The sequence below is a fragment of the Myiozetetes cayanensis genome, unplaced genomic scaffold (genome assembly GCF_022539395.1).
Source record: "Myiozetetes cayanensis isolate MyiCay16 unplaced genomic scaffold, myiCay2020 scf15, whole genome shotgun sequence".
In the NCBI taxonomy this organism is placed as follows: domain Eukaryota; kingdom Metazoa; phylum Chordata; class Aves; order Passeriformes; family Tyrannidae; genus Myiozetetes; species Myiozetetes cayanensis.
In genome coordinates this window covers 8213672-8225906 of record NW_026087159.1, presented here as the reverse complement: position 1 = coordinate 8225906, position 12235 = coordinate 8213672, and positions in this window count along the sequence as shown.

The window sequence follows — 12235 nt, the reverse complement described above, 5'->3', positions numbered from 1 at the left end:
TTTCATAGGAATGGCAAGCTGATCCATTGCTGTGGTGTCTATAGAGGGCTGACACAGAATTCCTGATTCACATTGGAGTGTATTGCTCCATCTGGCCTAAGTTTACATTACAAAGAGATCCATGAGAACTGCAGTATGAATCAGCGATAGGAAAAGTAAATGGCAAAAGAAATTACATTTATCATCACTTCTAAAAATAATAATGGAAGAAGAGTCTCGGGAGATAGTGAGCATTTTAACTTTCTTTCCTCAATTTTCCTTTTAAACTGTTAACTCATCCTAGACTAGATGATGATATTCAGGCCCTCCAAAAAAACTTGTAAGTATAAAAGGTGATAGCTGAGGTGGAATTTCTCCCTGCGAGAGGTAAGTCAGGGGCAGCAGCACAGCTGGCTGACCTCATGATGCAGATGTGGTGGCTGTTGCCTTTTTCCTGCCACATGACATGGAGCAGGAACCTGGATAGGAACACTAACAAGGCGGGAGAAGGGGATCACATCCACGCTTCCTTTAGAAATCTGCTCTTGGAGCCTCAACTGAAATGATTACAAGGACTGATGAGACATAAATGTTAGAGAGCAGTTCAGCTGCATCCACAGATAACCACTGACCTGCAGGCTGGAGAGCCAGGACCCTTTAGAATCCAGTACCTTTGGATCCAAGCAGGATGTACACACAGACTGCTGGCAGAGGTAACCTGCGCTCTATCACAGAAACAACTGAGAGGAAACACACAATCATCGTTTCCACTCAAAGCTCTTCTGCAAGCTGTCATTCTGATAGGAAAAACTATATATTTTTGGAAGCCAGGAAGAAGGCAGAAGAAAGTCTATTACACGGACCCCACAATAACTACTCTCCAGTCATTTGGTAAACACATTCCCGAGAATACTTGTCATCATCTTTTTCCTTTTCAGTTTACTGATCTTACAGTATGTAGTAAAAGAAACACCTGTGAGAAAAAATGCAAGTGTGATTGCACATTCAGCCAGAGAAAGTCACATTTTGCTATCCAGCAAAAGCAGTGATGAAAATTTACAGCAGGAGGTCAGTGACAGCCACTGGTGGTTGATGGGCAGAGAGACACACTCCAACTCCCAGACAAGAGGTGGTGACCTTATCCTACAAATTTACTGTGTAATTTGGTACCTTTGATGATTTCTTGACTTCATATTCCTTGAAAAGATGCCCTGAATCCCCCTCCTCATATTTGTCTGTGCAAATTCACCGAGTCCTCTCCATCCTCTTCAAATCACATCCTAAGGATGGTTTGGTGGTGATGGTTTGCAACACCTCTCATCCCTTGCATGTGGATGGACACGTGGGGACAGTGATCAACTGATCTCTCAGTCCATGCTCTTAAGCAAGGCTTTGAAATGTACAGAATGAAGATTGGGGAAAGACAACTTAATATCTTTACCTTCATATGGCACACCTCATCTCAGGGACTGAAAGCACTGCATCATACTGGTGAATTCCTATTCCAGAGATGGAGAAACTAATCAAAGAAGGAAAGTAATTTAGCAAAGGTCATGTCCAATTCTATCATCTTTCCCTGGATAAAATGGCAGTTGTGTGAAGTCTGAATTTAAATCTGAAGCTCTCTTAGGAGTAAGTAGTGACTACAGGCAAAATTTGGTGTGTTTTTACAGGAACACAAAGACAACAGTTGAGCAGCATCTAAATGTTCTTTAAGTAAGAAAGTCTGTGCATATACCTTATGTCTGTTCCTTCCTCCTCCTTCAATTTTTTACAGCTATAAAGCAAGTCCTTTCCAAGTCTCTTTTTGCTTTGCATTAGCTGAATTTAATTGTAAGTGCTGAGAAGCCTCAGAGTCTCTCAGCTCATTAGTGAAATGTGCACCAAAAGAGTTAAGCAGACAACTGACATTTTATCATTTTGTACCTTTAAGCTTATTTTAATGAGAACAGATCCACTTTTTTTTAGTAAACTCATAAATAACTTTCCTCATAATGAATTACCTCTCCATGAAATTTTAAGATGGATTTGAATTTGCTAGGAGAAGGATGATTTCCTTTGTAATTAACTAATGTATCAAAAGGGATCATTTATATCTGTGGTCAACGTCAATCAGAACTGGTACAAGGCAGCACAGTAGGGCATGACTAACAAGCACATGATGGAATCAAAGCTGACAGACAGAAAAGTCATAAATCATTAATTTACATCCTGAAATTCACATTTTAAATGGGTAGTTAGTATTAAAGTGATGTGATTTGTGGACAAGCTAAAAGCCTGAAGTCAGTGTCAAGTCTGAAACACGTAGCTGGAAATTGCTCTCTTCAGCAAACAAGCATTGGTTCTCCTGTGGATAGACAGGCATCAAGACCGAGTCCTTTGCCATCAACAGATTTGCTAAGTTATTATACTTCTCATGAGTACCTCTGCAAACAGAAGCATTGATTACAGAATATACTAACGAGGTGGGTGCTCCATAAATACCTAACATCAACAGCATTCTCCTTATCCTGGACAACAACATTCTGCATCTCCACTCCAAATATTGACTCCTCTCCTCTTGGCTCCCCTGTCTAACCCAATTAGTTCCATCCTAGCAGGTTTTTTTACCTAGTCCTCTAGTCAGAAGCTGGCTGAGCTGTTACACACTGAGAGCTGAGACACCTCGAGCCACACGCAGAACAATTCCCTTGTCCGACCCACGGAGCCCGGGAACAGTGCTGGGCTTATCCAGGCTCGGCCCAGCAGTGTCCATCTCCCCAGCTGGGCATGGAATCACACCATGTCCCTTCCCACCTGCAGGCACAGCAGCAGGAGAAGCACAGTGGTCATCAGAGGTGGGGTCACACACAAAGATAAGAAAAAGGGGTGACAAAGATGGTCTCACATTGAAGTCAACCCAAATAACTTCTTTAGGCCCAGCTTCTCATGGGAGTTTGGTCTGAGCAAGTTCAATTGCACTGATTTTGTCTCCATCACCACAGAAACAAGTTAATACTAATATTACAAAAAAAGGTTTGCTTTAATACTTCTTACCCTTGTCCAACCTGCCCACTCACTCCAGTTTTCTAGCGCCTTGGCAGAATAAAAACCTTAATATCACAGTCAATATTACCATTAATAACAAACTGGGACACTTTGTGTCTTTCTGGATTAAAGGTTGTTTCCAGGTCCACAAGGTGCTAGGCCTAACCTACAGGCAGCTCTAGAGACAGGACTGAGATGTTCAAAGCTTTGCACACCATATGGAAAGAGCAAAAAATAACCAAGAAGCACACAAAGGGACGAGGAACGCTGCCAGCATTTAGAGAAGGCTTTCCCTCTAGTTTGGGGCTCGTGGTAGATGAAGAAGAAAGGCTTTTTGGGTCAAGGCCTTATGCACTGTACAGCAAGGGCTCATTTTTGCTCTGCTTGTCTTAAGAGTTAAAATTTTGATTATCAGCTGCCACTTTGCGTTTAAAAAGCAATCGTTCAGACATGATTTCTACACAGGGAGAGCTCACCCAACACGAGGGTTAAATAAGGGCTGCAATACAAGAATTCCACTTTGTCCATGCTGAGAGACTACCCTTAATATTATGGCAAGGATTTATTCCTAATGACAGCAACTTTTGTATATGACCACATGCTGTATTTATGAAGCTCTTTTACAAATATCCTCAAAGGTTCCAAGCTGGAAGCAACCTAATAGAAATGTATTCTACCATCTACATGCTAAATCATCCTCCTGAAGGTCATGTTTTTCCACCTCATTGTGTTTGAGTCAGCTCCTGGTAGATGGCCATATTTCCTGAGTTGCAGTGCCACAGAGAGCAAAATAAGGGGAATGTTTTGGCCTATATGCAGAATATTTTTGCTTTCAGGGATTTAAATGCTCTAATAGCTACTTGGAGTCTTGCATAGGGCAAATAATAATGAGGCTTGTAAGGAGCAGTCAACTAAACAAAACTAAAACCAGATATATTTCCTGCATTACTCTCCAGTAGATGACTTTTTTTACCTACAGTTTTTGGAAATGTGAAGATTAGTTCAAGAAACATAATATCTTGAAGAAGAAAGGTGTATATCTGCTCTTTTTTATTTCATCTTTATGAGCCTGCTGAGACACAAATAAGAAGAAAAGATTTTAAGTTCTTATACTTAATACTCATTCCAGGACAAAATACTTGAAACATTCTGTACTTCAAAATCAAATATATGTCAACTTGGGTTTAAGATACCAGATTTTCATTTGCAATGTCTGTATTTTTCACAGTAGATCTTTATAATATATTTACCATTGTCTCCAAAAGCCTGTGATACATGGCGTGAGAGACTAAAAAGACATACTGAGGCATTTTGGGGTTTTTGGGGGATTTAGTTTTTTCAGGTCTAAAGAAAACAATGTTACATTAAAGCCAATTCAAAACCTCTGGTAATCAATAAATACTCTCAATTTATAATTTCAATCAAATATAATTATCTACAAATCATGCTGAATTAACTGAACTGTTTCAATCTAAAACCCATCTTATTTTTTTTAAGTAAAATTGTTGTTTCTAATACCTTTGTGTCAAAATTAGATGATATCCGAGGTCCCTTCCAACCCAAACCACTCTACAATGCTATAAAGTTAAGCCTACATTTAAATCTAGTGGGGTTTTTCCTATTAACAACATTTTCTTTATTTTAATCATTCTGCAAACCAAACCATGGCTCCTCACAGAACCATAAGCAGACGTGCACGTGACTTCGATCCCAGCTCAGAGGAACTCCCGGTGTCTCAGACGTGCCACCCACCTGCCCCAGACACACCTGCCTCCCACTGCCAGGGTCAGCAAACACAGTTTGCTTTCACGATCCAGTTCCTGCCTGTTTGTCAAACCTTGTTCCCCGGGCCACAGCCCAGCAGAGAGTCGTGCACAGGCCCAGCACAGCAGCGTTCCAGCTGGCAACCTGCAGGAACCCAGCAGGCTGTGCTGTGTGTGAGACCGGACGAGGTGAACAGCAGGGTCTCAGCTGACCTTCAAATCCACAAATCTATTCCTTTAAGTAAGTGATCAGTTAATAATAAACTCAGTTTCAATGCCTTTTTGTGCAGCTCCAAAGGACATTATCCGTTTTCCATCTATGATTCATTTTGCCTCTTAATTCAGTAACCCTTTTTTTAAATCCAACAAAGAGCCCTGCAATCATGAGCACCACGGGCAGACCACATTTTGAGTAGAAGACTACAACCTGTTATTGCTCTTAAATTTCCTACTTTTTCATTTCAAGAACTATCATGAGCATTTTAGAGAAAAATGCCTCCTGAAATCCATAAACAAACGACGACATTTTGCACTTATCTCCAAAGTAATTTTGCGATTGTATTGCTAAGCTCTTTAATTGTAATTGATTTTGTCCAATTTTCCCTGAGAATTTAATCCTACGATTCGGCTCAGTTACTCTATTTTGACTGACCTTGGCTACGTGAGATGCAACACTTGTTGTTGAAATTGAACAAAATTGGGTCCCTCTTTTGAATGTTTTGAAAGATTAAGTGTGAAATTACATACTGAGTATCAACCAGAGTAATGCCAGGGTCAGGTAAGTTAAACCAGTTACATCTGAGCACTCGGGATGTAATTGGGGAGTAGGGACATTAAAGGCTTTTACCACGGTTTTTTTAAGGCCCAAAGCACTTGACTTTTCTGAAGAAGTGGAGAACAGAGCAGGGATAGCAACACAAGCTCCATGAAGCTGTTAAGCCAACTGCCAAACACCCATGCCATAGACTAAATACTTGTTAAAGCAAGTTGAAAACTATTATGCCCAAACTGCCAGTGCTGGTTTCTAAAAAAAAGAAATCCCTTAATCACAGACAGAGCAAGAGCCAAAACCTGCATTCCTGAGGCACACTGTCATACACAGGTATGGAAGTTATAGGAGGGCACAGGGAAATCAAGGCATTTAAGGGATTAACACAGAGGGAGCAACAACCTTCACTGCAGGACAGACATACCCAAGTAGCCTGTAAATTAACTGGTTGTGCCAGACAACCAATCTGATCACAGCAGCACAGAGCTGAGGGCAGGCTGATGCCTTGCTCTGCCTTTTCAGACCATAAAGTCCAAAGGATTCTGAACAGAAGGTGGATGGACAGTGCAAAGCACACGGGTGTCCTCACACTGCTACACACCCTTTCCTGGATTTGGTGCTTTTTCCTGCCAGTTGGCACCATATCGATCCGTTTCTTCACATGTTGAGTAAATCAAGGTTAAGGCCACCTGTGAATCCCTAACTGATGCAGTGCACATCCTAAATCCTGTCCCTGCTAGTCTGAGTTACCCAGACGTCTTTCAAGCCTCATTGACAGAAACACAGAGGTACAAAACAAAGAATTCTCCAAGGTGCCACCTTTTCCATTCACCTTCCCTGAACATTAATTCCTCACCAGCTGCCTCCTTTGCGGGTTTTCTGCAGGCTGCTGTTGTGATTTATTTTGAGCAACCTTTTGAGATAGATCCTTGAGCAGTGGGACTGGGAGGCTTCCCAGTTGCCATGACAGCTAGTTTACAACCCACATCGTTAGTCAGAGGAGTATGAACCATCTTTGGAAAGAAATCTAACCCAGCTGCACCTTGCCTTTCCTTTTCCCACAAAAAGAATTAGTGTCTGGTCCTTCAGGGGGGTGAGGCTCTGAGGGCAGGCAGGGCCACCCCTCCCATACAGCTCTTGGTGGGATGGTGGCTGCTCTGTGTCCCCTGAGCTTTCCCTCTGCCTTCAGAAGGGCTTAGCTGTGTCATCCTAAAAAATAACAAACTCAAAATGCTAAACATCCAGACAACACAAAACAGGACACCACAGCGATGTGCTTTGATAGCAAATATAGCTTCGGTGTTATCTGGATCAATAAAATCAATATTAAAATGCGTAACCAATTTGTGCAGATCTCTATTCTCAAGATTTATATTTTATGTATTTTACGCAGATCAAGAATTTCCTACTAGGTTTGTTCTCACTTCTGACACTTTTTTTCTTTCTCCCATCAAAACTATAATGTAAAGCTCTTTGGCTACTAACCCTGATGCCAAACAAAATAAAACAGGAAAACCCCTTCCTCTGAAATCAAAAATGTTTGGTAAGGAATGGTAAGGAATCCTTCCTAAAGGCAATACAAATAGAGTGAAGCTCTCTTGAATTCTTCAGGTTTTTGCAGTTTTTTAAGCAAAGCCTTCTTACATTTGATTCCCACTACAGAACTTCTTGTACCACACAATTCTGTCAGTGTACGCCCTGTCATTGGCAAACATAATTTAATTTTTGTAAATAAATCCTTACATTCTGTCTCATGTCCTTAAAATACCTCAGCTGAAGCAATCTTCTTCTGAAAACACAGCATAGGCTATACTTTCAAAACTCATAGACTCTCAGTACATGCAGACAATAAAACAATAAATGCCTGAGTTTGCATATTTCCCAGCTGATAATTTAACATAAAGGGCTGCAATTCCCAGCTACTGGACACTCTCACTTGCAATTCCATGTTTTTTACCTCCAGGGTTCCTGAGTTGATCACTATTCTCATATCTCTGTCCTCACAGTTAACAATAAACTCTGGGGTCCTTGGGCCCCCGTTTACATCACTGCGACCTCACCGGCTTAAGGGAGCCCCAACAGAAGAATTCAGCCCCACATTTGGCATGCACAAATTCAGATGGGCTTTCAGGGCCTTAAAGTAGCACCAACAGTATCAGTAAGATGCAATAAATATAGTAAGGGAGAAAAAGATCTGGTACATTTACTTTGTAGAGCAAAGGGAGTTTCCATGGATGAAGTGTACAAACTGCTGACGGACGGGAAGCCAACGTTCACTCGAAATATTTGTCTGACAAACACGCTGCTTTCCCTCAACTCTGCTAAAATCCCAGCAGAAGCAGGATTATAGGCAACTCTTCCATAACAAACATTGTCTGTTACAAATAGATAACATGCAGAAAGTGGACCGGGCTTTGTGGTTTTATTAATCAAATATAGCAGCATGAAAAATATGTATTCTCCAGGTGGTTGAATAACTTAAAATGAAGATAAAGGGTAATATTGAGAAGGATTTATTATATGTCATCTATAGCCTTTAGTGAAACTCAAAAAGTTTAAGAAATTAGTATAAAAATTTAGTAATTCATATTTATTTGCATATGCATACATGCCTAGTTTTACATAACAATGTATTTAACTTTTTATTAAAACTACATATGATATTTTTAAAGGAATATTTCTTCATTTTTATAAATTCCCAGTAACACCTTCATTGGTACGTTCCTGTATTAGGTTTATTAATTACTAGTAATTTCATTCTTGATCTCTTTAATTCAGCATGAGAAACATTCAATTTCTGTAAAGACACTTTGACTCCAATTTATGTAAAGCAGTTTCTGTTTACTGATTGGTGGTTTTTATTTCATATCATTTGCACTCTAATTAGATTTTCTTCTCCTTTTGAAAGGGGGTTTATGACTTCATCACAAGGACCAAGATGGGAAAACCCTGTTAAGATAGACATGGGTTAATTGCCATTATGGACGGGTGAACAAGTATCAGCTAATTTTCTACCTTCATCATGCTTGCTGAGAGTTCCAATCTTACCCCTTTGCCTTCTACCCATGAAGCCCAGGAGAAAGCAGGAGCCCCAAAGCTAAACCAGAAAGAAACCATTTGTGAATGAATCATAACCTGCACCCCACGATCCATCCCGCTTATTGCTTCCAGAGCTTCTTTAAGAATAAGTTGCAGACTTTATCCCTAATCAGAAAGGCTGTTCCTGGGTACCCCATGGAACAAGCCAACTACTTGTGTCAGCAGCCTGTGGGTTCTTTTCCTCCCCAGCCCAACTTCACTACACAGTAACCACTGTTAACTCTTCTCAGAACCAGACTAAGCAGTGTCATTTCCTCCCCATTGAGTCATTTTATGATATTAAACAGAAGAATCAGTACAGGTTCTCTAGAGTCTCATCCTTTTAGCTTTAAGAAAAGAATGTCCACTAAAATGTCTATACTGAGAGTCCTATGTTGGGTTCTCCTTCTCCTTAAACACTGGTTTGGGACTCTGGCAAAACTGAAACTGCAGAAGGAACAAAGGATCTTTCTTTCCCAGGTTGTCCTATAGCAAAGAAACTAAAACCAGCAAAACTCCTTGTGCTACAACTCACTGCCCTGTTTGTTCCACATCACTGCAGGGTTTTAAATAAGTGAACTTCCATCAAACTGGCTTAATATGAATGTAATAGCTGAAATCAATGGCATTAATGCCTGATTCCTATCAGGTAGCAGCCACAGGGAAATTAACCTTGTAGCTGAGAACTGCATGTAAATCTGATTTCTAAAACTTTACACTTGATGGACTACCTTGGGGGAAAAATTAGGGGGGTAAATCTCCAGTGTTTCATTGCAAATTTCCATTGACTTTAGCAGAGCTGTACACAAAACATCTGCATAGAAATTAATCACGAATACAGATGTCGTAAATTAAACTCCCTCAGAGATTTTATTAGACAAACCAGTGAATGATTTGCCCAGTATTCTTCAATAAAGCTGTAATTAGGAGTATATATTCCCAAAGATTTTCAATGAAATGCCAGATAATGCTACAATGTGAACACTAGTTGTTTGAAAACATGGCAAGTACAATTCTTTTTTTCAGCAAAATCTTTTGCTAACTCTGAAAACTTTTTACCATCCAATATATTCCAGAGCAGTTGTGTTGGTAGAGATGACTAAAGAGAACTAGAAGGTAAGAAATCACTAAGATTAGTGAAACCTTCACTCTGTTTTATGGTCATTTACTGAATGGAACTGCTGCAATTTTCCCTTACTGGTTCTCACATTTACAGATGAGAATGGCAGTTTTTCAAAGGAACATTCCATAAAAGGAACATTCTTTCATGAAAGAATGAATAAAAAGGCCTTTTCCCTCATAGCTGGAAAAAAAGGATTTGGAGGATTTGGAATACAGTTTTTTTTTTCTCTGACTGCCATTTTGAAAGGGAAAGTTGTTGCATCCAGCAGTGAAACAGGCACACTGTGACCTCTGTTACTCAATCTCTAAAACTGGGTTTAACACACTAGTAAATGTTGGAATTCATTTCCGAGCACCGGGAGAAAGTCAGAAGGAAGACCATAAGTAACTGTAAAAATTCCATCTCCTATGGAGACAAAAATGTAAACTCTTCAAAGTGCCACCTGCAACATTTCTAATAAAAACTACAGTTCCTTTAATTTGAAAGGTGTTTCAATGCTTCTTGGTTAACTTCAATTGGATTTTTAACATTTCAGATAAAGTTTGTTTGGGATTAAAAATATTCAATTAGAAAAATTTGAAGGGAAATGTTTAAATTTTTTCTCAGCTGTAAATGCTTTTTACCAAGTTCCTTAAAAAATTAGACTTGTCATGTCTTGATATTGCTACATCTGCACGAAACACTTAGTTGAAAGAATTTCACTTGGGAACAAGAAGCCAGTATCGATTTATATTGAAAATCGATAAAATCAAGAATAAAAATTTCTACTCGACATGCATATTTTACTTTTTCATTAAGAAAAAATATTTGTTTTGTTTTAATTCAAGTCAAAAGTGCATTATCCCTATTTTGATGAATTTGTGGTGACTAGAACTGATCATCAGCCAAGTGACTTAAAACAGAAATCCAATTTTACTACCTGTTGTCATTAGCTAAGAACATGAGTTTGTGCTAAAATGCTTCGGTGAATAAAGTTTGCTCTTAAATGCTTTGTTAACTCAAAGCTTTAAAGGTAAAATCACAACTAAAATAACAAAGATACCTTTCTTCTTCTCATCTGTGCTGGACAGTTACACTACAGGCATTACTTCCTTGATATTTGGCACTCCAAACAAGAACATGCACAGATTAATTTACCGTCATCTACCACAGGAAATAGTTGAAACTATTTTTATCTATCAACAAAAATATTCCAGCTTGAAATAAAAGCTTAAAAGGATTTTAAATTCTTTTTTTACAGAACCGTGTCCCCCCCCCGAGTGGCACAGACTGACACTGTATTGGCATCCAGTGCTGGCATCAGCTCGTGGCACCACCAAGCCAGGCACCGTGGGCTGAGCTCCCCCTGAACTCTGCACAGCTCGGCACTGGGAGTATGGATTTTTCAGCAATGCCCACTCTCAGTGTGGGAAGCCAACTGCACGCTCCATCACACTGACCTTTCGGAAAGGAAAGACTTGGGAGGCTTACGGGAATAGTCCTGGGTCTGGTATTTAACTCCTCTAAACACTTTCTTGTTAAGCCATAATGACTTTAAATAAATTCCTGGGGAGACTCCCTGGTTTATAGTAGTGCTTATTCATTTCCTTTGCCTTATGCTCATCTCTGTTATCATTCAGGGCTCTACTCATCTGTTGCTTCACTTTTTCCTACCAGTCTTCTCTTATTTTTTGCCTTTTTTTTTTTTTTATGGCTTTCAGCAGTATAACCTTGAAGAGTTTCTTCATCTTTTAGCTGATTAAAAATATTTTTCACACCCAATGAGCAAGATGTGACTCCATACCATGTGTACTTAATGGAAGAAATATGCTTTACATGCTTCATTAAGTTATTTGCGAAATTGCATTAGTGCCATTCCATTAGTGTGCCTCTTTCAGCTGCATCCATGGCCCGCTTTTGACAGACAAATTACCAGTTTCATAAGTCTATTTGGAGTTAGCAATGATTTTCTAATATGTTGAAAAATATCCATCTTGGTAGTAACTGGGAAAGAAAATAATAACGTATTTTTCAATATAACAGGAGCAAAATTGTCTGCCGTGGGGCAAAAGAATTATCAGATTTCTTAAAATGAGAAATTACAGGTAATTTTTGATATTTCACCAAAATTACAGCTTTACACAATACAGGAATATTAACCTTGAAGATGCCATAATGAAGTCAATATTGATTAGAAGAAGTGAAAGGAAAGCATTTACAGTGTTAAAATCTTTCAAGACACCTGGAAAAATTTTAAAACCATAAAAATGATGGTGGGGTGACTGTGCACTAAATTGTGAGAAAATCTTCCCACCTTTTTATTCTGCACGGTAACAACTCCTTCAAGAGAAGCAAAACATTACTGACCCTCGTATAGGCACTAATTAAAAGCTGAGATTTAACACAAAAGTAATTATTTTTTCCATTTTATCCCCTGTTGCACACTGAGATCCTACTTCAAGTCATACCAAGACAGATGTCTGAGGCATGAAGTGCTATTTTCCAACTTTTTTCTAA